Genomic DNA, 22764 nt, shown 5'->3' on the forward strand with positions numbered 1-22764 from the left:
AGCCCTTTCCACTCCCCGAATTGATTCTTGGTAACCAGAAGAACCTATGGAGTTACTCCCTTCAGCAGTAGGTTTTGTGATTTTACGAACGACTGTCATAAGTTGTCGGTTTTTCTCTTCTAGCTTGTCTTTCTTTGCTAGAAATTCATCACACCTTTGTACCAGCAAAGCTACGGAAAACTGAGCATCATGTTTAATGACCTCATGCGTTTGTTTGCCCAACTCTATCCTTGTAACCTTATAATCAGCAGCTGACATTTCTTCAAGTGGTTTATCTGCAACAGGTTCCACAATTTCAGCTACCTTCATCTTGTTGCTGTCAATAGTTACTCTGAAGATAGTTTTGGCCTTCTTAGCAACTTTGGATCTGGACTGTTTCAGTTGCTGATAGTCAAAGGCATCAGGTGAGATTTCTTGCTTCTTCCTTTTCGGAGTAAAAGAACTAAGCCATGGAGGCAAAGTCATCAACTCCCCTTTAGTAGCAGTTGTAGGCAAAGGAGAAGCAGTTTCTGTTTGAATCATCGTGGTCATCCTGGGAGAAATATTTGTTTGGACAGCGACCATGTTTTGCTCAGTTACCAACGGGCAGGCAGATTGCCTCATAAATTCTTCAAAATCAGAAGTGGAAGTATCAATTTATGATAATTGGATGCAAGTAGGAATATCCTTAGGAATTTCCAACACAGTCTCTTGTTGATGATCAGGAGATAGCTCGTATGCTGAAATGGGAATAGCATTCTGAGGTGATTCATCCACAAGCAAATCAGGAGGAGAAAGAGGCATCTCAATGGAAATTGGAGGAATGATCTCATGAGGCGAGTTTGAAACTGGAGACTTAGGAGCATCATCAGATTGCTGCCCTTCTTCTGGATTATCCAGATCGATCACCTGAACATGAAATCGTGATTTTTCCTTCCCACAAACTGTCGTCTCCTCAGGAGGAAGCATTACTACCCGACTAACTTGCAACTTGATTCTTGTGCCCGAAGATGATGCACCTTCCTTGTTGTCAACCTGAATCTTAGACTTACGTCCAAGAGGCCCCATAGAATCATCTTCTTTTCCAAATTTGATTTTTATAAGTCTAACAGCATTATTTTTCAACCATGCGTTAGTGTTAGCCAAGATAGGCTGAAATCTCTCAAGGATGGATATGCACTCTTTGTGTGACCATTGGATCAAAGGAAGTGGAGCTTCCTCAACCCTCCGCGAAATGTATTCAGGATCAAGTATGTGCCCATCATCAATCATCCCTTGTGGGATATCCACCAAGTTCAAATCAACAATTTGCTCAACAGTGAGCCTGCAATAATCCATCTTCAGAACTTCGGCTTCTGTGCGGAGATCTACCCAGATGTCTTCGATGCGATGCACGTGCACAAAAGATTTCTTGATCTTCTCCTTCATACCCCTGTAATCAAAATCAGCTCTAGGTTTAAACCTTTTGAGCTTGATTTCCTGCATTTCAGTTTCCATGGCCTTAGCCTTTACAGATGTGACAAGGGAATACCGGCCAATTTTCAATGGATTTGTGGTAGAGATCCCCATTCCAACCTTGTGTCTAGCAGACTGAAAAGTGTGGACAGCCATGATCTGTCTTCCCAACTCCATAAGAATGATCTTGTCAGCCGGGTATCTAGGAAGCATATATGGCTGACCACCATAGCATCCAATTCTCATATAGGTGAAGGTGGGAAACTGTAGAAACAAACATCCATATTCGCACACCCTTTCCCATGCCTCATCTGATACTCTTTTGTTCCTCAGAGTTCTGTCAAACTGACACATGAAATATCTGAAGAGTGCATCTTGAACTCTTCTGAAATGTAGTCTGCTGGGTCTCAACGACAACTGGTCATAATATTCCCAAACTGGTATAAGTGAGCGATCACCCTTGGTAGAAAGACCTGGAAAGTGTCTAAGTGATGCTGCCAAGTATACCAAATACGAATTCATGAAGAAAGTCATGGTGGTAGGGGTTGCTGCAAGTTGTTCACACAAGACATCGTTGATGACTTCTCCCCATGAAATGTGATGAGAGTGCCTTATGAACATGATGAACTGGTACATCCATGGCTCAAAGACATTAGAATACTCGAGGCCCATCATCCCGCTGAGAAGGGTTATGGTGTCTCCTATCTCCCATTTGAAATCGCAGCGGTACAACTTTGCCCACCTTGAGAAGGAGGCTTGTGGCTCTTGGATCCACCTGTTGATATGTCGCTTGCAATCTTTTTCCCTCTTCACGTAATACTCTGCTGCACTTTCTTTGGAAATTTCCATGTAAACAAGTGCAGGAGGTATTCTGAAGACCTTCTTGATTGTATCTGCATCAAGACGGATTATAGCTTCGCCATCATCATTTTTTATGACTCTTGTCTCTTTGTCAAAATGATGGGCGCAGGCGAGAACAAACTCAGGTTCTAGGGCAGCCACCGGGAAAGAAGATGCATGATGGATATGGCTGTCCAACAGCCGCTGCATGTTATTATCTTGTGGATCTTCCACCCTCTTGACAAATTCCGACATATCCACGTGCCCTATTTCCGTATCTCTGATACGATCCAAAGGGGAAGAAACTTGGGAAGGTGCTACCTCATTCTGATATTTGTCATATTTGTACTTCATCTTTTTTGAAACTGGAGATGCCGACAAATCTGACATTGATTGTGAACCTGGAATACTGTGATGAAGACTTAAAAGAGTTAAGGCAACATCATAGTCAGCTGCAAATATCATTCTTCCTTCTTCAAATGGGAATTCAAATGGGAAAAACTTCGATTCTTGAACTTCACGATTTTGTGAGAGGAAGAGGGGAAATATATAGAAATGGGAAAATCTTGACTTTGACCAATTTCAGATCTTGGGGAAATATTTGCAAGTATACAGGTTGGAAATAACATACATGCAATCGGTGTAATGACCCTTACTATAAAGGCCACTAATAAACCCCAAATTCTGAACTGAGACAATTTGTCAAACACTTGGCATGCACTGAATTGTTTTGTTTGTGATGTAGTGTTTCAATATGATAGTTGTTTTGAGCATCAAGTACAATTGAGATAACAATACCAATATTGAAATGTAACACAATAAACAATAATGAAACTCTAAATATTCATGCAAGGACTTCAATGCTAATATATCATGAATTTCCCAAATTCTGATTGCATTGTTCAGTAGACTAATTTTCTAAAAATGTATGACTGTTACAAACTCTTACACATGAGCACTGAATTTATGACAAGAGAATGTATAAAATATCACACATGAACAATGACCTTGCAATGCACCTTCTCTACTATATCAATCCAACTACAAGATAGCAATGTCTGATTACAATGGACTGTTTTCTGAATACATATATGACTGTTACAACTGTGCACTTCTATCATAAAAATTGACAACAAAAACCATGCAATGGAACCTGGAAATCGCTCCTTGAACTCCGATTATGAAATGCTGATGAAAGGAGGACTGGACTGTCCCAAGAATGCCCTGCTGTCACTACCGTACTGTCCCTGCTGCAGGCCGTACCTGGGTCGTACTGTGCGGCTGCAGTACCAAATTTTGAGCTGGGATGAATTTAAAACCCTTATTCACCAAATACAAGCCCTCAAATCAACCTTCAATTGAAATCCAACATGAAATGGCTGAGTACCATCTCCAATAACGCAACCCTTCAGAAGATATTTCACTTCCTCAGTTATGCTAATCTAAGGGAGTTATCGTTCCCAAAGATCAATGATATTTGCAGACCTTCAAGCTCCACAAATGCTCAAGTAGATGCACTAGAGAAAATAGACTTCGATGCCAAATGAGAGACCCATGGGGTCTATTTATACACATGATAGAATCTTCTAGAAGCCTCTTAGTCTTTCTAGAAATATCCATAACTTTCTAGAAGTATCCATAATAGAATCTTCTAGAAGCCTCATTGCACTTTTTAGATAAAAAGTTACTTCATAAAATAAAAAGTGCACCTCAATAACATTTTGGCCCCAAATAAAAAGTAATAATAAATATAATGTCTCCAAGAGCATAATGAGCCATCCAATCACCAAATAAACGCCAAAATGACTCTCTCATCACAACCATCTGCCTACGAGAGTCTGGAATAGGCAAATTCACGTAAAGTGTCATGTCATACTAAAGAGGGGACATGACAATCGGGGTTTTAAAACCCGAATGCAAGTACACTTGTAAATTTGCAAATGGAGAAATGGATGGAAAATGAGAGTTTGACTTGCGGAAAATGACGGAAATGAAATGTACGGATATGGTAAACATGAATGGATAGAAATGGGAAAATCCGGGAATGCCATTTTCATGAAAATGGGAAGAAGTTTTCAACATGTAATTCGGTTTGTAAAACCCGAATTTGAAAGGGGGGGTATTTCACACTTTTCAACTTGGAATTTTAACCAAAAATGGTTAAATTCCTTAACTGTAAGAGAAGAACAAGAATTTCCAGCGAACTTGTAATTGGGATTAAAAATCCCGAATACAAGTAAAGAGGGAATATGGGAAGAACAATGCAATTTAAAAATTGCATACCAAGGGGAAGATCTCTCTCACAAAAACCGATTTTTGGGGGAAGAACAACATATTTACAAAAATGCAACTAAGAAGGAAAACTAAGAAAATAATAAAATGATAAAATGAAACAAGAAAGAAAGGAGAACATACCTTGAATGAAACTGAAAATGCTTCTCCAAAAGATGCAACCAATCTTTGGAAAGAAGAAAACAAACCAATAAATAGAAGCAATCCGCAATGCTAAACCCTTGTAACGTTTTTGCAAAAATGCCACAAACTGAAAAACGTGGCAGCAATCCCAAATTTGGAGGACCAAAATGCCAACGAGAGAGCACACCCTTGAGAGTTAAAGCAAAACGCCTAAGGAGGAGATGGAGAAATGGCGTCAAATCCTTTCACAACGCAGCCAAAGGAGGGTCATGTGGAGAAAAACGTGGCATTAAAACCTTCTTGAATGGCTTATTAAATGACTGAAAACTTGTCACAAACTCCACGCCTAGGTAAGAGAGGTAAAAACGAACTAGGAGATTGCAACTTCGTGGAGTCTTGATCCCCCAAAATGTGGCTTCAAAGAAACACGTGGTTGCTGATTTAGACCAAAAAATCAGTAAATGCAAACCCCAAATAGCGTGATAAGTGTTTACAAATGCATAAGAATAGGGTGAAATCCAAAATGCCTCTCCTTCCTAGAAGATCTCCACAAAAATCGCTTGAAAACTTCAACAAATTTGCTTCCAAATGAAAATCGGGTTTTTGGGAGACAAAGACAAGTTCGAATTTGCATAAGTATGTGAAAATCGGGTTTTTTAGAAGATATGACAAGTTCTAATTTTCACTTTTTCGTCAACAAAGCCAAATTCGGGTTTTTGGGAATGAATTGCAAGTTTAAAATTGTCAAAAACGCACTTGATGAGCAAAATCGGGTTTTTTAGACCAAAATGCAAGTTTTAAATTGTCACTTTTTCACTTACAAGGCAAAATCAGGATTTTTGGAGAGAGATGCAAGTTTTATGCACTTGTAAAGGGGAAATAAAACCCCTACAACAAATTATAACTTACTTGCACATATGTAATAGGGGTTTAAAATCCCTATTACATGTAAAAACCATTGAAGTAGGGGTTTTTGGAGAGAACTACAAGTTTACTTGTAACTTAACCAAAAAATCCCTATTTTAACTAAAAAAGCCAAAAAACAATAAAAATAATAAAAACAATAAAGGAGAAATTTAAAACAAATTACAAGTATTCATCTTTTAATAAAAATGCACATGTAATAAGCTAAAATTTTCCCTACAAAGACCAAAATAATGGACATCATTAAAACTTGCAGTTTGAAGAAAATTCTCCACCTGCAGTCGGGATTTTAAAACCCGAATTTGAAGGAAAGGCATAGCAAATGAATCCAGAATGCGACGAAATTTGAAATCTAGTTTGAGGATGGACTCAGGATTAAGCCAATACAAGGATTAGTCGAAATTTTGCCTCGGGAAGCATGCCCATAGAGTAATTTTTTTCATTTTTTCACAAAAATTTAATGTAATGGTCCCTCATTTTTGGAAACAAAAATGAGGACAACACGATTATGGTTGTGAATGAATCAGAGATTGATGGTATGCATTTTGGTCAGCGATAGGAAGCGTTTGTGTGTAGTTTCACGTACACACTGTAAACCGGTAGCAGAACAGAGCATCAATGAATCGGTACACAATGAGGGTTAACAGAGCTTAAACCGGAATTTATCCAACATGGTTAGATGCAATTTATAAGTTCATTTTTGTTTGTAATCATCTTGTAATACTGTGTAAGTTAGTGAGACTTCTATTTGAGCAGTGAGCTCTAGGCAGTTGGTCTGATTGCATGTGCAATCCCCTCAATGTAATATTTGTATACCTTGATCAAGTATATAGATATTGTGGGTATCAGCCCCACCGTGGTTTTTCCCTTTGCAAGGTTTTCCATGTATAAATATTAGTGTTATGGTGTTGCTTCTTTATGTGTTATTTGGTTTATGCACTTTAACTTTGTTTATTGTTAACTGGTTCTTAAGCAATAAGTTCAGAATTAGTTTTACCGGTAGAACACTGATTCCCACCCGCCCTCCCCCCCCTTCCTCTCAGTGTTCTTGGATTCCAACAATTGGTATCAAAGCTAGTTCCTCGGAAGAAGTTTAATCACTTGAGGAAGATCCGGAATTTGGAATCAATGGAAACCGGTCTGCAGCAACAACTTCAACTTGCTCTTGAGGATCTTGATAATGAGTAGATGGAAAACAGTAAACTGAAGAATGAACTAATGCAAGCCAGAGAACACATCATTTCATTGCAAGGAAAGCTTTCAACTGTTCAAGCTAAGAGGAAGGAACTCTATGATCAATTGCAAAATCAAAACAGTGATGAGGAAGATGCTATGAAGGATCAATGTCAGAAACTCACTCAAGAGAACACTATATTGAAGAATGAGATGCAAGCCCTAACCATGAGAATGTGCAAGGAGATTGAAGACAGAAAGAAGAATGAAGAAAACCTAGCTCAAGCATTGAAGGACAGATCTGATGAATGCAACAAACTGACACATGAGAATGACATGTTGAGACTTGAGTTGGTCTAGTCCTGGAACAATGAACAGGAACTTGAGAGACAGATTATAATCATGAGGCGACTTAGTCACTACAAATGAATACAAGGACAAATTCAAAACCAGTTCTGCCAAACTTGATGAACTACTGAAGAGTCAAAGAGATGCTAATGATAATAGAGGTCTTGGTTATGAAGAAGAAGAAAGCTCCGGTATTGCACAACAAGATGAATCATCCGGTCAGAAGTAGAATCATGTCAACAACCGGAACCAGAAATCACCGGTAAGACAACCTAATGCTCACAAATTCAGTGGTACATGCTTTGTTTGCAATAAATATGGTCATATAGCAAGTCAGTGCAGAAATAGGAATAATCAGAACAATGCATCATTCACCGGTCTTGGAAATGTAAGATGTCATGCATGTAGTAGATTTGGACATATGGCTAACCAATGCAGATAAAAAGGAAATCAAGGAAATGAAAGGTTTAACAAAGTAATTCAGAAGAACAATATTGTCTGTTATGCATGCAACAAGATTGGACATATTGCTAAATATTGCAAAAGTAAGAACACACCGATAACAAATGAAAATGCAGATGAGAAAGGAAAGGCAAAGGTGGAAGATATCAGAAAACAACATGAGAAAAGATGGGTAAGGAGATCAGACACACAACCGGTAGAACACGTGGTAGAGTCATCAGGTCTTGCACCGGAAGCAGAAACAACCGGTAACTAAGGCACTTTGCCTTAGGGGTAGGCAAATCATTGAAGATCATGGAAATACCCCAGATTGGATCTGTAGTTAGAGAATCCTGATTGCGGATGGATACTCAGGCAATTTCAAGTGTTTACCAGAACCTACTCGCAGACTACGTGACCCAATAAAACTTCTCGGTAGCATTTATGACAGTGAAAAATTAGGGTTAACGACAATAAAAAGGAAAGTTAAGTTATTTTCTTCACATAGTGATCGATCATTCAGAAGAGTGATTTTCAGAGCATTCAAGAGTCCAAGGCGATTTGTGCGAGCATTTTCTCTCTAAAGCAATTTCATCTTCCAACAGTTTCTTGAGGTATTTTCTGTTAGCAAAAACCCTAGTCGATACTCCTTTGGTGGTGGAAATCAAGAACCGCCCTCGTCCTGAATTCAAGAAGCACCCCTTCAAATCTCTTTTGGATGAACCTTTGGGAGCCTTCTCGAGCGTCTGCCATGGTGTTCTTCACACCGAAGACATTAGGGCATACATTCACTGCGACATCGAGGAGCTTGGGGATTATGAGTTATCCTGCGTTTTCACTAAGAATTTGATCATGGATAACCAATTGAAACCAGAATTTGCCCACTTGCAGAGGAAGGGTTTCATTCAATTCATGGATTTTCCCACATTTGACGAAGCGGAATGGGTCCGTTACATTCTGAGCCGCATTCAAAAAGAATTTATCGGGTTGGACCGGCCCTAAAAGATCACTGAGGAGGTAATCAAGAACATCACCTGCCTACACAAGATTGGAAGTCTACCCGACCCTAGGTGCAAATTGTCCAACACAAAACTCTGCAAACTTATTGGCGCCAACTTCGATGGTCGTTCGATGAGAGTTGATGATGTAAAGGAAATTGATGTTAAATTTGCTGCAATGATAATCGGATACAAAGTTACTAGTCAGACCGGCTGAACTTTGTCTCTGGTAACAATATTTTGTTTGCTCATCAAATGGTGGAGGATGCACACTACGATCTTTGCAATGTGATGTTGAAGGAACTGATGTCGAACCTTTAGAAGATCAAGCAAGATAAGAAAAACACCTTCCGGTATGGTTCTTTTGTTATTTGCCTAGCATTCTACTTTTTGGGTACTGTTCCCGGTTATGGGAAGATACAATGGGCTTTTGATCGTCCGGTGGCCACCCAAATAGCTCAAATTTTGGATGGTCAAGGGGATAAATTGAAAAAGGCAAATTTATGGGCATTTTCCAAAACTTTTCAGGAAGAAATGAAGAACAAGTCTAGGATTCCTAAATCTATAGTAGAAAAATATAAAGATACAATATGTTTTATGGTAAATAAGGATGAATGCATGATGGAAGTAGTCCAGCCTAGGACAGTCTGGATCATGCTTATGGGTTACGAGGTGGATGAGGCGACACTGGATGCTTATGCTCAACATCTACTGCAAGCACTAGTTGATGAAAAAGAGGAGAAATTTGGCACAGCCTGGGAGAAAGGTCTAAAAGTTCACCAAGAACAGGTTGCACCGGCTATCAGAAGGAAAATGACCAAGGTTGCAGCTGAGACCTTAATAAGTGAAGGGCATGATAGGGCAAAAGTTGAACAAGAAGTTAAAATTCTTGAAACTCAGAGAAGAGAAGAAATGAAACAGAAAAGGAAGGAAGAGAGGGAAGCCAAGAAGGCAGCTCAGGCCACACCCAATGTGGTCTCAGTACATACTGAGTCTTCCAAGCAACCGAAAGCATCATCCGCTGAGCCTGTCAGTTGTAAACCGGTTGAACAAGTAAAGAGAAAATAAAAGGCAGCCCGACAATATATGACAGTTTCTTCGGAGGAGACCGAATCAGATGGAGAAATTAAGGTTACTCCAAAGAAGAAAGACGTTTTTGCAAGGGTAGTATGTGAGAAGAAGGAAGAACAGAAGAAAGAACCAGATAAGGAGCCTCCCCGAAAACCTAAAATCACCATTGTACATAAACGAAAGCCAAAGTCAGATGAGCAGTCTAAACCGGAAGCAAAAGAAGAACCGGTAAGAAGAAATTAGATGCTCAAGACATTATTGATTAGATTATTAATGATGGTAATTTGGACAGTATTTCCACATTCTTTGATGAATTTGATGAGAAAGACAAAAAGAAGATTGAGGAAGCAATTCTTTTATATCTTGATTCTTTTAGTAGAGCATTAATTGAGTTAGAGAAAATTTTGCCCAAAGAATTGTATGATAATCTAGAAGTCAGAAAATTACATGCACAAAATCTGGACCGGCAGATGAAGGAAACCGAGTTAGTGAATCTTTGTCCATCAATAACTCCAGCAGAGATTACTGATTTGATTAATAAAACCGGCTCATCCGAATTCAATCCAAAGCACAAAATAAATAATTTAATGTTAGAAAGATTTGAAGAAATCAGGAAGGAGACATAGACATTTGGGTCCGAACTCTTTTGAATTTAGGTTATGAGTTGAGCCCCAATTTTGTTCAATCACAAAATATACAATTACTAGGGGACAAGAAACCGACACCAACAGAGGAACAAAGTGTAAATACAGATCAACCGACTAGCACTCCACCAGATACCACTATATTGGTTGGTGAGTCAAATTTTGTAGCAGAGGATACCTCGACAATTAATGTACAAGATATAGAGGTTAATGAGAAAGAAAAGGATAATACAATAGGGATAAGGAAACTGACAATAAAATTGTTGAGGATGTACAGGTTAAGGATAAGGCACCAAGTGGCGAAGTCACCGGTGCAGAGCAAATAAAGGATTCAACGGATACAGGAAAGAAATCTCCGACAGACAAAGGGAAGGAAACCGTGACAAATCTTCCTACCAGCATGGCAATTGACACTACATCCATAGCCAAAGGTAATTTGTCACAACTTTCCATCAGTTTTGACAAACCCTACCATAAGATGTCTCCGACAGAGAAATTTTTGGCAGCAGCAGCACTCCAGACCCAAGCAACTCAAGAGTTGACCTAGGAGGAATCTAAGGACAAGGAGTTGATTAAGCACAATTTTGAAGTTTTGAACCGGTTGGTACTTGAATTCCAGGCACAGGAGAGTGCAAGCTCATCTGGTAAACTGCAAGAGTTAATTGATTTCATCCCTAAGCACTATGATTCTTTGCTCAAAATTTCAATAAATGAGGCAAAGGACAAATTTGTTGAAGCCCGAACAAACATTCTTACAAATGATTGCATCTGAAAAGGGTAAACTCCAAATTTGTTTGCAATCCATTGATATAGCATTGGAGGAAGGAGGTAAAGTTTATAAGACTTGTCTAGATTTTGCCAAGCTCACAGCTTCCATAGACTAGCAACTTTCAGGCTACAAGAATAATTTGATTCAGATTTCTAACTCTTATAACCCGACAACTAGCCTTACAAGTTCTTTGGATGGTCCAATTTTGATAATTATGGATCAAATTTTGAAATTAGAAAAAGGAAAGGGACAACACAATAAAGCGAGCAACTGAGCTTCGGAATCTCATAGGTCCCCGGTTGGATAATCTGTTATTTCACAAGACTGAATGTATATCCAATATGTAGAAGGAGGATCCCACCGAATCAGAGGCAATTGAGTATTACACCAGTCTCTTGAATGGATTCACCTCCATTGTTGACTCTCTCAAGCAAGGTTGGGACTCTTATTTTTCATTTTTGAAATCTATGTATGCCTATATTTTGAAACTTGTATAGAACCGACATGTGTATATAGTTGTACATAATTCTTTGTGGGCACCCCGCTTTGCCATTGATGTCAAAGGGGGAGGAGTACAGTGAAAAATGTATATATTGCTCAGGGGGAGTATCAGATATATATTGCAGATTCATGTACAGGTCAGGATGTGCAGATTTAGTAACAACACCATTTTTCACATGAGTGTTGCCATCAATGCCAAAGGGGGAGATTGTTGGCAATTGACACTCATCCAGTATGGGTTAATGGCATTTTGGGTTGTCATTGATGGTAACTCATCTCCAGGTGTTGATATTCTTTATTGGGATTCATTGATCTATCATTTTGCTTTGTTTGGGTTAACTGGAATTCATTACACTCAACCGGTATATTCACTTTGCATTACAACTGGTTAAGTTATCATCTTGGTAACGTGTATTTGGAACCCGGTTAAGGATGGGACCCGACTAAGTTATCTTGTGGCCCTGATAATTTCTGTCAAGGAATTTTTGGTAACGTATGTAGGTCGACATGGTCATCAGGATTAAGTATGAAATACCTTGTGATCCGACAGCTGATGGGATCATATTCTTCATTGAAGGCGACATGGTGAAAAGTTAAAAACGGTATTTAAGGAGATCCTTTCAGCGATGGATTATATGATGATTTTTGGAATGCGATTATGGTTGCGAATGAATCAGAGATTGATGGTATGCATTTTGGTCAGCGATAGGAAGCATTTGTGTGCAGTTTCACGTGCACAGTGTAAACCGGTAGCAGAACAGGGCAAAGCAGAGCATCAGTGAACCGGTACACAATGAGGGTTAACAGAGCTTAAACCGGAACTTATCCAGCATGGTTAGATGCAATTTATAAGTTCATTTTTGTTTGTAATCATCTTGTAATACTGTGTAACTCAGTGAGACTTCTATTTGAGCAGTGAGCTCTAGGTAGTTGGCCTGATTGCATGTGCAATCCCCTCAATGTAATATTTGTATACCTTGATCAAGTATATAGATATTTGTTGGTTGAAAATTTTGTGCACTTGGGGAAATATACAAAATTGTGGTTTCAACCACAACACACGAGTAAAAACTCTCCTAATTAAGGGAAGGCTCCCCCTATCTAACTAAAATTGAAATAAAAACAGGATGGTACAGCAGTCTTCCTTTTTTCTTTAAGAAAGACAATATCCTTTTCTCTTCACAGAAAAGGATAGCGATTGAATATGAACAGTAATAACCACTTTTAAGTAAAATGAGAGAAAGGAAATGAAGTTTCCTGAAAGCGCAAAGACTTCCGTCACTTCCTTCGGGACGGGACAACAATATCAAGCTCAAAGACTTGACTATTGAAAGTCCTATCTACCCTTTGCTATACTAAATTTTACAATGAATAAAAGACGACAACACAAAGACTGGAATAATTTATTCTTTTAACACAAAGACAAGAACTAATGCAAGCTCAAAGACTTGCTGCTATTTCTTATCAAACAATAATTTTTTCTCAAGAACAGACGCAAGCTCAAAGACTTGCTGCTCCTTCTAGAGATTTCCTATTTTAACTAATCTTCTCTACTTGTAGCTCAAAGACTTCAAATCAGATTGGACTAAGCTCCTTTAGAAACACTTTGCATAGAATAAATAAAAAGAATGAAACTCAAACTTGTAGCTCAAAGATTCAAAACTTGAGTAATCTTTCTTTACTATTTCTTCAAAACCTTCAATTCACATACATAAGCTCAAAGACTTCTTGCTGTAAATTTGGCAGAGTTTTTGCTTGCTTTCCCAAAAGATAAAGATTACAAAGGACCCTCTCTTCTATTTATAGGAGAGGAGCCTTGAGAAAAAGGTGGGAGGATCCTAACTAACTTGAGAAATTCCCTCAACCACCAAGACCTATTCAACAACTAATTATGACTTCATTAACTAACTAAGATTTATTCCAACTACAGTCCTAATCGGACACAACTTGTAGTTGCCTTACCAGTAATTACAAAAATGCAAGTGATGACAACTTGCAATTACAAAAATGCAAGTGATGACAACTTGCCGAAAGGGAAACTACAATTTTGAAATTACAATTTTAAAATTTTACAACAAGTGTTAAAAACACTTAAGTTGCAACTGTTGAAGATACGAACAATTCGAACTTCTGAATAACTTTCTGCAATTCATCAGGATCTGGTTCATGAGTGTTCATAGCCACCACCCTAGTTTTTACGATGACATCATGGCATTGGCATAGCGTGGAATTACCTTTTTCCAATGCTGACCGGATTTCCTGCAACTCAGTTTGATACCTAATCAATATTTGAATGGAAGCGACTGAGAATTGCTCACTTCTCCATTCATCATGAATCTTGAGTTGCAGGTCTGCAAGAACTTCTTCCTCGGGCAGCAGCTCATCATTCTGATTTAAAATGTCGCAGGATGCCTTTTTGCAATGGGAGGTTACATCTTGAAAGACTGCTTCACGCAACTTTAAGGTTTCATCAATTTCTTCAATGAGTGATTTGAGAACAAGAGATTTGTTCTCCACAAGTTCCTCATATTCAATGTACGTGACTCTGGAAGGAATCACGTCATGCACCTAAAGAACGCCCAACTGATGTTGAGGCATCTTTCGCCAAGAAACTAAATTTCCCTCAACCTTCTCCAAATTTAGTTTGAAAGCACCCAAGATTTGATTCAACTTATCTTCAATGATCTCCAATTTAACTATCGTTTCAAATACCTGTCTTATGACTTGTGAACATAAGTCATGCAGTTGATCAACCTAGGTGTCTAAGGCTTGAACCTTTTGGGTGGCTCTCTCGATACCTTGGATTGGTTCGCTGACCCTGGAAGAAATAGGTACTTGGCCTTCTCCACTTGAAGGTTGAGTAATACTTTGGATAGCTGCCATGAGTCTTTGATTCTCTACTTCCAGTTGATCTTTCTTGGTTAACACCTCATCATACCGTTGTACCAATGTAGCCACTGTGTGTTGAGCATCGTGCTTGACAACCTCATGAGTCTGCTTACCCAGTTGAACTTTGGTGATCCGATAATCAGCTGCTTGCATTTCTTCAACTGGTTTATCTGATATTGGTTCAGCAATCTCTGCCACTCTCATCCGGTTTTCATCAACGATCACCCTTGAAACTGTCTTTGCCCTCTTAACAGCTTTAGGTTTTGATTGTTTGAACTGTTGGTAGTCGAAGGGATCAGGTGAGATCACCTGCTTCTTCCTCTTTGCAGTGAAGGAATTGAGCCATGGAGGTAAAGCCATTAACTCTAATTTTGGGATAGAGGGAGAAGCAATTTCTGTTTGAATAACAGTGGTGACCTTGGGAGAAGTGTTCGTCTGGATAGCCACCATAGTGTGCTGAGTGATGACAGGATGTGATGAAGATGTCATGAACTCATCAAAACAGGTCATAGAAGTATCAATATCAGACACAGGTACATATGAAGGATCTTCCGAAAAGATATTCAACAAATTTTCCTGAGGATGGCCTTGAGATGGTTCTGCTGCTGAAAGTGGGAGGACGTTCTGCGGAGATTCTAAAACTGAAGGGGCAGATTGAGAGCTCACATCTATCACAGGAGGAAACATGGGTACCTCAATAGGAAGTGAAGAAAGAGAATTATGTGGAGACTCTGTAGAAAGTGACTGAGGAGCATTATCAGATTGAGTTTCTTCCTCTGAAGCTTCAAGATCAATCACATGAATTTCCAACTGTGGCTTCTCCTTGCCTTGAACTGTTATTTCCTGAGGAGGAAGCACCATTGCACGGCTGACTCGCAATTTAATCCTCGTACTAGAAGAGGATGCACCTTCTTTGTTGTCTAGTTGAATTTCAGACTTCCGCCCAAGAGGACCTGTAGAATCATCTTCTTTCCCAACCTTAATCTTAATGAGCTTGACACCATTATTCTTAAGCCAAATATTGGTATTGGCAAGAACTGACTGAAATCTATCCAAGATAGAAGTGCCTTCCTTGTGGGACCAGTGGATAGAAGGAAGCGAAGCCTCATCAACATTCTGATTGACAAACTCAGGATCAAGAACATTACCATCATCAATCATACCTTGTGGCACGTTCACGAGGTTTAGATCCACAATCTGTTCTGCAGTGAGTCGGCAATAATCCATCTTGCGAATCTCCTTTTCGGTACGAAGATCAGCCCAGATATCTTCTATCCGGTGTACATGGATGAAGGTCTTCTTGATCTTCTCCTTCATGCCTCGGTAATCGAAATCAGCTCTAGGTTTGAATCTTTTGAGTCTAATTTCCTGCAACTCAGTCTCCATAGCCTTGGCCTTGATTGAAGTCATTAGAGAATATTGACCAATCTTCAATGGGTTGTTGGAAGAAATATCCATGCCAACCTTGTGCTTAACTGACTGGTGTGTATGCACAGCCATGATCTGCCTTCCCAATTCCATGAGAATAATCTTATCTGTTGGGTACTATGGGAGCATGTAAGGCTGCCCGCCATAGCATCCAACTCTCATGTAGGTAAAAGTTGGAAATTGGAGAAACAAACAACCATATTCTTTCACCTTTTCCCATGCTTCATCTGAGACTCTTTTGTTCTTCAGGTTCTTGTCAAATTGAAACAAATAATGACCAAAGAAAGCATCCTGAACCCTTCTGAAATGAGACCTACTTGATCTTAGAGGCAACTGATCATAGTATTCCCAAACCGGTACAAGCATGCGGTCACCCTTGGTGGAAAGACCTGGGAAATGTCTAAGTGACGCAACAATATACACGAGATATGAATTCATGTAGAAGGTGAAGGTAGTAGGGACGACTGCAAGTTGCTCACACAAAGCATCACTGATGATTTCACCCCAACAGATGTACTGAGACTGCCTTACTAACATAATAAATTGGTACATCCAAGGTTCAAAAACATTGGAATGCTCCAATCCCATCATACGGCTAAGAAGAGTAATAGTATCACCGATCTCATTCTTGAAATCAGACCGATATAACTTTGCCCATCTGGTAAGTGCAGTGCGAGGTTCATGAATCCATTTGTTGATATGACGCTTACAGTCTTTCTCCCTTTTGGCAAAGTATTCAGCTGCACTTTGCTTGGAGATCTCTATATAAATAGTTTCGGAAGGTATTTTAAAAACCCTCTCTATAGCTTTTGCATCCACGCGAATGATCACTTCCCCATCATCATTTCTAATGACTCGTGACTCTTTGTCAAAATGATGAGCACATGCTAGAATAAATTCTAGTTCTAGGGCAGCAACTGGAAAGGATGCGGCATGATGGATATGGCTGTCCAGCAACCGTTGCATATCACCCTCCTTCGGATCTTCAATCCTTTGTATGAATTCGGACATGTCAACATGCCCTATCTCAGTATCCTTGATATGATCAAGGGAGGAGGAGATCTGTGATTGCGGAACTTCATTCTAGTATTTATCATACTTGTATTTCATCTTTTTTGGAGTGGGAGATGATGATACATCTATCATCTGGAAACAACTGGGAATGCTGCAATGTAAATCCAAGAGTATCAAGGCAATATCAAAGTCAGTATCTTTAGACATTTTCACTCCTCCAAATGAGAAAGTTCAACTTTCGTATTTTGGTTTTGTGCGAGGAGATATAAGAGGTGGAAAAATAAGCTTTGGACTTATTTCGGGTTTTGAAACATGTTTTGCAAGTACACAAGAGGGAAGTACAAACGTGCAATCGGGTTTTAAATTCCGAATGCAATTATACTTGCAAAACACGAAGTATGAATAAATGGAAGGAGAATGAATTTTCAGTTTGGAAGTTGGGAAGAACACATTTGCAATTGGTTTTCTAAATCCAAATGCAAACTTATTTACAAACTGAAAATCGAAGGAATGGACGGAAAAAAGGTATTTAGGCATGCAGGAAACAATGAAGATGATAAGTACGGATGAGGGAATTGGAAGCGGATAGGTAAAAATGAATTTCGGGAAGATCACTTGGAACTTTGTCATGCCAAAATGGGAAGGACTTTCAACTTGCAATCCGGATTTCAAAACCCGAAATTGGGAAGAACTTGATTTTTATTTTTTTTTACCATTGAAACTTGATTTTTGGACTAAAGAAGGTTAAGTCTTTGTCCAAAAAAGGGAAGAACACATTTTGAGGTAGAACTTTTCACACTTGCAAATTTCTTTGCAAATTGGGAAGAACACATTTTCCTTGTTTTGAAACTTGATCTTTTGGATCAAAGAAGGTTAAGTCTTTGTCCAAAAAAAAAGGGAAGAACACATATTTTCCTCTTACTTGCAATCGGGTTTCTAAAACCCGAATGCAAGTAAAGAAGGAGAATTTTCAATGGGGAAGAACAACTTTTACTTTACAAATTTCTTTGTAAAATGGGGAATTTCCTCTCATAAACCCAATATGAACATGAACAAAACCAAAACTTAAACAAGAAAATGTAAGGAAAGAAACAAGAAAGAAATACAAAAATAAAAATTACCTTGAAAAGATGAGGAGAGATCCAAGCTTGTAGAGTCAACCAAACATAGAAGATGAAACCCTTTAAATAGAATTTAAATAAAGGAAGAAACTTAGCCACGCATGGTGACCAAAGAAAAACCGATTTGCTATAAAAATACCATGAAAAATGCCAAGTAGTTCGAAAATGATTTGATTCATCATTAAATACAAGAGGAAGCAAAAATGATTTAGAATTGAAAGCATACCTTGAATGAGAAAGGTGCGAAACTTGCAAAAAAGTGAATGGTTTTTAGGGCATTTTTGCAAATCGATTCCCCAAAACGCGCACAAAACAGTTTGAATGAAGCTTGAAATCCAACGCATTTATGATTAAATCAAAAACGCCTTAGGAAAGGGTAGATTCGAACCTCCAAACCATGGCAAATGGCACAAATGCATGATTCAGAAAAAAAAACGTTGAAGAAGACAAATGGCGAAAATCAGTTTGATAGATGCGTAGAACAAGGGTTTGAATCCTTCAAAGTTGCAGCAAATCCGCATTTGGAAGGAATCCCTATCCTTCCTCCAAAAAAATCGAACCCAAATCAGTTTGCAAAGGCATGGGAGAAATTTCGGGTTTTAGAAATGAAACAACAAGTTTTCAAAATGTTCATATTTTTGCCTCTAAGGCAAATTTCGGGTTTTAGAAAAGGAAATACAAGTTAAATTACTTGTAATAGGGAAATAGAATTCCCTTTACAAGTGATTTTACTTAAAACATGTAAAGGGATTTTAAAATCTCATTTACAAGTTCTATTTAAAAATAAAAATAACTTTAAGTCATAAAAAACATGTAAAGGGGTTTTAAAAACCCATTTACAAGTTTTACAAACACTTAAAAGTCATTCTACTAGTAAAGGGGGTTTTAAAACCCTTTTTACCAGTTTCCAAAAACTTGTAATTGGAGAAAAATTCCCCTACAAGACCAAAAGCTTCAAGGGGGTTTTGAAAAACAAATTACCAGTTACTGGTAATTATTGAAAAATTCCCCTACATTGAAGCAAAAACATAGCAAATGGACTCGAAACGCGAAGAAATTCGAAATGTAGCTTGGGGATGGATCAACAATCGATCCAGTCCAAGGATGGGGCGAATTTCTGCCTCGGGAAGCGTGCCATAGAGTAATTTTTTTCATTTTTTAATAAAAATTTCCATGTGATAGTCCAATTTTTGAAATCAAAAATTGAGGACAACAATATTGTGGGTATCAGCGCGACCGTGGTTTTTCCCTTTGCAGGGTTTTCCACATATAAATATTGGTGTTATGGTGTTGCTTCTTTATGTGTTATTTGGTTTATGCACTTCAACTTTGTTTAATGTTAACCGGTTCTTAAGCAATAAGTTCATAATTAGTTTTACCGGTAGAACACTGATTCACCCCTGCCCCCCCCTCAGTGTTATTCGATTCCAACAAGAGATGTGTATAATCAATAATGAAATACAATGACTATGTGGCTATATATCATCATTTAATAAAGTGAAGTAGACCATGTAGCTAAGGCCTATGATTTTATTGATGCTTAGAGGAAGTCATCTCCAATTTCTATTATATATGTGGAAAGTGCTGCTCAAATGTTATACGGGGCATCCACTTAGCTTGAATTGGCATTGAACTCTTATTAGGTGTAGTTTTTGTGCATTCATCACTTTTGACACTAATCTAGACTGGCTGCATCACTTGATAAAAATGACTCATTCATGTTTGTCTTATAACCCTTGCCATGGCATGACTACATAATGTGTTTGCCAATTTCATGTTGCAATTTTATTGTGGCTATGCCAGCTGAAAGTTGTGACATTATTTATGTTTTTAATTGGCTGATAAGAACATGTAAAATGCATGATGTCTTCTCTTTTACAAATACTAGTCGTGACTTCCTAAGTGATTTGCCACTTAAACATTGCGATGCGATTCTACCTTTGGTTTTGTCTGCTCTGCTTAAGTGCCCAGTTTTGACATTCTCTCTTTTGCATTTTATTGTGCTTGAAGCCATCTCGGTCACGTTTCCAAATTGACCTAGCCACTGTAAAAGTGGGTCATATTATCATTACACCTGACTTTCATTATCTTAGTGGAGTTTCAATTTTTTACACATTGGTACATTTTGTACTTCTCATTGCCACCCCTCAAATGTGCATAATTGAATTCTTTGTTGGCCTTGCCACCTGGGAAGTGTGCTCTTTTGAGACCTATTCTTGTGCTCATATTGCCTTGATGATTTCAGATCCGCAACTTTGACAGCTTCATCTCTCTTCTTATGCTTGGGCCTCCAATAGTAAGGAGTTTCTTTGCCTTTCACTTGGCATGGTGTGACCTCAAACAATTTGCATGAATGGTAGATGAAAAACTAGACTAAGACAAAACATTTTGCAGTTCAACAAGGCATACATTTGGTTAACATTGATAACATGAGAAGAAAGACCTAGTTTATGACTACACATTCGATTTTAGGCAAAGTTTTGTATGTGTACCAATAAAATCTGAAATTTGTGTGAAGGAGACATCTAAAGTCTGGAAACCAAAGGGAAATGTGTGAAAGACTCATGAAAGGGTACAAATATGGAACATTTAATGTCCCCACTTTGAAATAGAACTAAATAATAAATAATAATAATAAAATTAAATATAATTAAAATTTGATTAAGTTAATGAATGGTCAAAAGAGATAAAATGAAAAGTTGTGACTCCCTCAAACATGCGATATAAAAGGGAGAAGAGAACCTCATTATAGGGGGGATAATTTGGGAACGTAGAAATAATGAAGAGTTGCACTCTTTCAAAGGGGGCTAATGGTGAAAGGGTGTGTCTCTTGCCAAAGGGCATACATGATGAAGAGGTGTTACCTCTCCCTCACATTGAGAGATATAAAGGAAAAGAATCAAAGCATCCATGGACATCACCATTGATCAGATCTGTTATCAAGTTACAGGCAGTAACATCTTTGTTCTTGGTGGTTTGCATGGGGATGTGCTGAATATGTATGCTTAACATATGAAGCATGATAATGTTTTATGCAAAATTTAGTTGTAATATTAATAAAGACTGTGTTGGTTGAAAATTTTGTACACTTGGGGAAATATGCAAAATTGTGGTTTCAACCACAACGTGTGAGTAAAACTCTCTTAATTAAGGGAAGGCTCCCCCTATCTAACTATAACTTTGAAAATAAAATGGGATGGGACAACAATCTTTCTTCTTCTTTTAAGAAAGACAATATCCTTTTCTCTTCGCAGAAAATGATAGCAATTTGATGTAAACAACAGTAACCACTTTCAAAATGAAATGAGAGAAAGGAAATGCAGTTTCTTGAAAGCTCAAAGACTTCCGTCACTTCCTTCGGGATGGGACAGCAATATCAAGCTCAAAGACTTGATTATGTGAAGTCCTATCTACCCTTTTCTATACTAATGCTATCTAGAACAAATTATAACAGCTCAAAGACTAGAATATCTTATTCTTTTCTACTTAAAACAATGGGAAGTAGTATAAGCTCAAAGACTCACAGCTATTTCTCACAAAATCTACTCCTAAATTCTCCTAAGAACAAGTGAAAGCACAAAGACTTACAGCTTCTCTCAACAAACTATTTATTTTAATCTATATTAACCTCAACTACTTGCAGCACAAAGACTGCAAATCAGATGTGATTAAGCTCTTTAAGAAACACTTGCAAGAAAGATAATATAGAACACAAACTCAAGTATGTAGCACAAAGACTCAAAGCTTGAGCAATTTTCTTCTATTCCTTTCAATTCTTGAATTTACACATGAAAGCTCAAAGACTTCTTTGCTGTAAATTTGGCAGAGTTTTTGCTTGCTTTCCAAAAGATAAATATTACTATAGACCCCTCAAATATTTATAGAAGAAGAGCCTTGAGAAAAAGGTGGGAGGATCCTAACTAACTTGAGAGATTCTCTCAACCACCAAGACTTATTCCAACTACAGTTCTAATTGAACACAACTTGTAGTTGCTTTACATGTAATTACAAAAGTGCAAGTAATGAGTTAACTTGCATTTTACAAAAAGACTTTTACATGTAACTTGTCAAAAGAAAAACTACAACTAAAGATTACAAATGTGGAAAAATACAACTAAGTGTTGAAAAACACTTAAGCTGTAGCACATGAAGACACGAATCCTTCAAACTTCTGGATGATTATTTGTAGTTCCTTGGGATCCGGTTCATGGGTGTTCTTGGCAACAACCATGGTCTTCCTGATAGTATCATGACATCAGAGGAGTGCAGAGCTGTTTTTATCCAGGATGGACTGGATTTCATGCAAAAAGATTTGGTGTTTCATCAACATTTGAATTGAAGCGGCGGAGAATTGTTTGCTCCTCCATTCATTATGAATCCTCATCTGTAAATCAGCAAGAACTTCTTCTTCTGGAATCAGCTCTCCATCCTGATTTAATATGTTACAAGAGGCATTTTCACAATGAGAGACAATATCTCGGAAAACTTCACCCCGTAATCTCATTGTATCACCAATCTCCTCAATGAGGGATTTAAGAACAAGGGTCTTATTTTCCAAAAGCTCTTCAAATTCCAAGTACATGACCCTGGAAGAGATGATGGCATGCTCCTGTAGAACACTCAACTGTTGTTGGGGCATGGTACGCCAAATTGTCAAACTATCTTCAACACTTTCCAGATTCTTTTTGAAAGTATCGGAAGTCTGATCCAGTTTCTCTTCAACGGTTTCCAACTTAGACATCATTTGAAAAATG

The sequence above is a fragment of the Cryptomeria japonica genome, chromosome 5 (assembly GCF_030272615.1).
Source record: "Cryptomeria japonica chromosome 5, Sugi_1.0, whole genome shotgun sequence".
Lineage (NCBI taxonomy): Eukaryota > Viridiplantae > Streptophyta > Pinopsida > Cupressales > Cupressaceae > Cryptomeria > Cryptomeria japonica.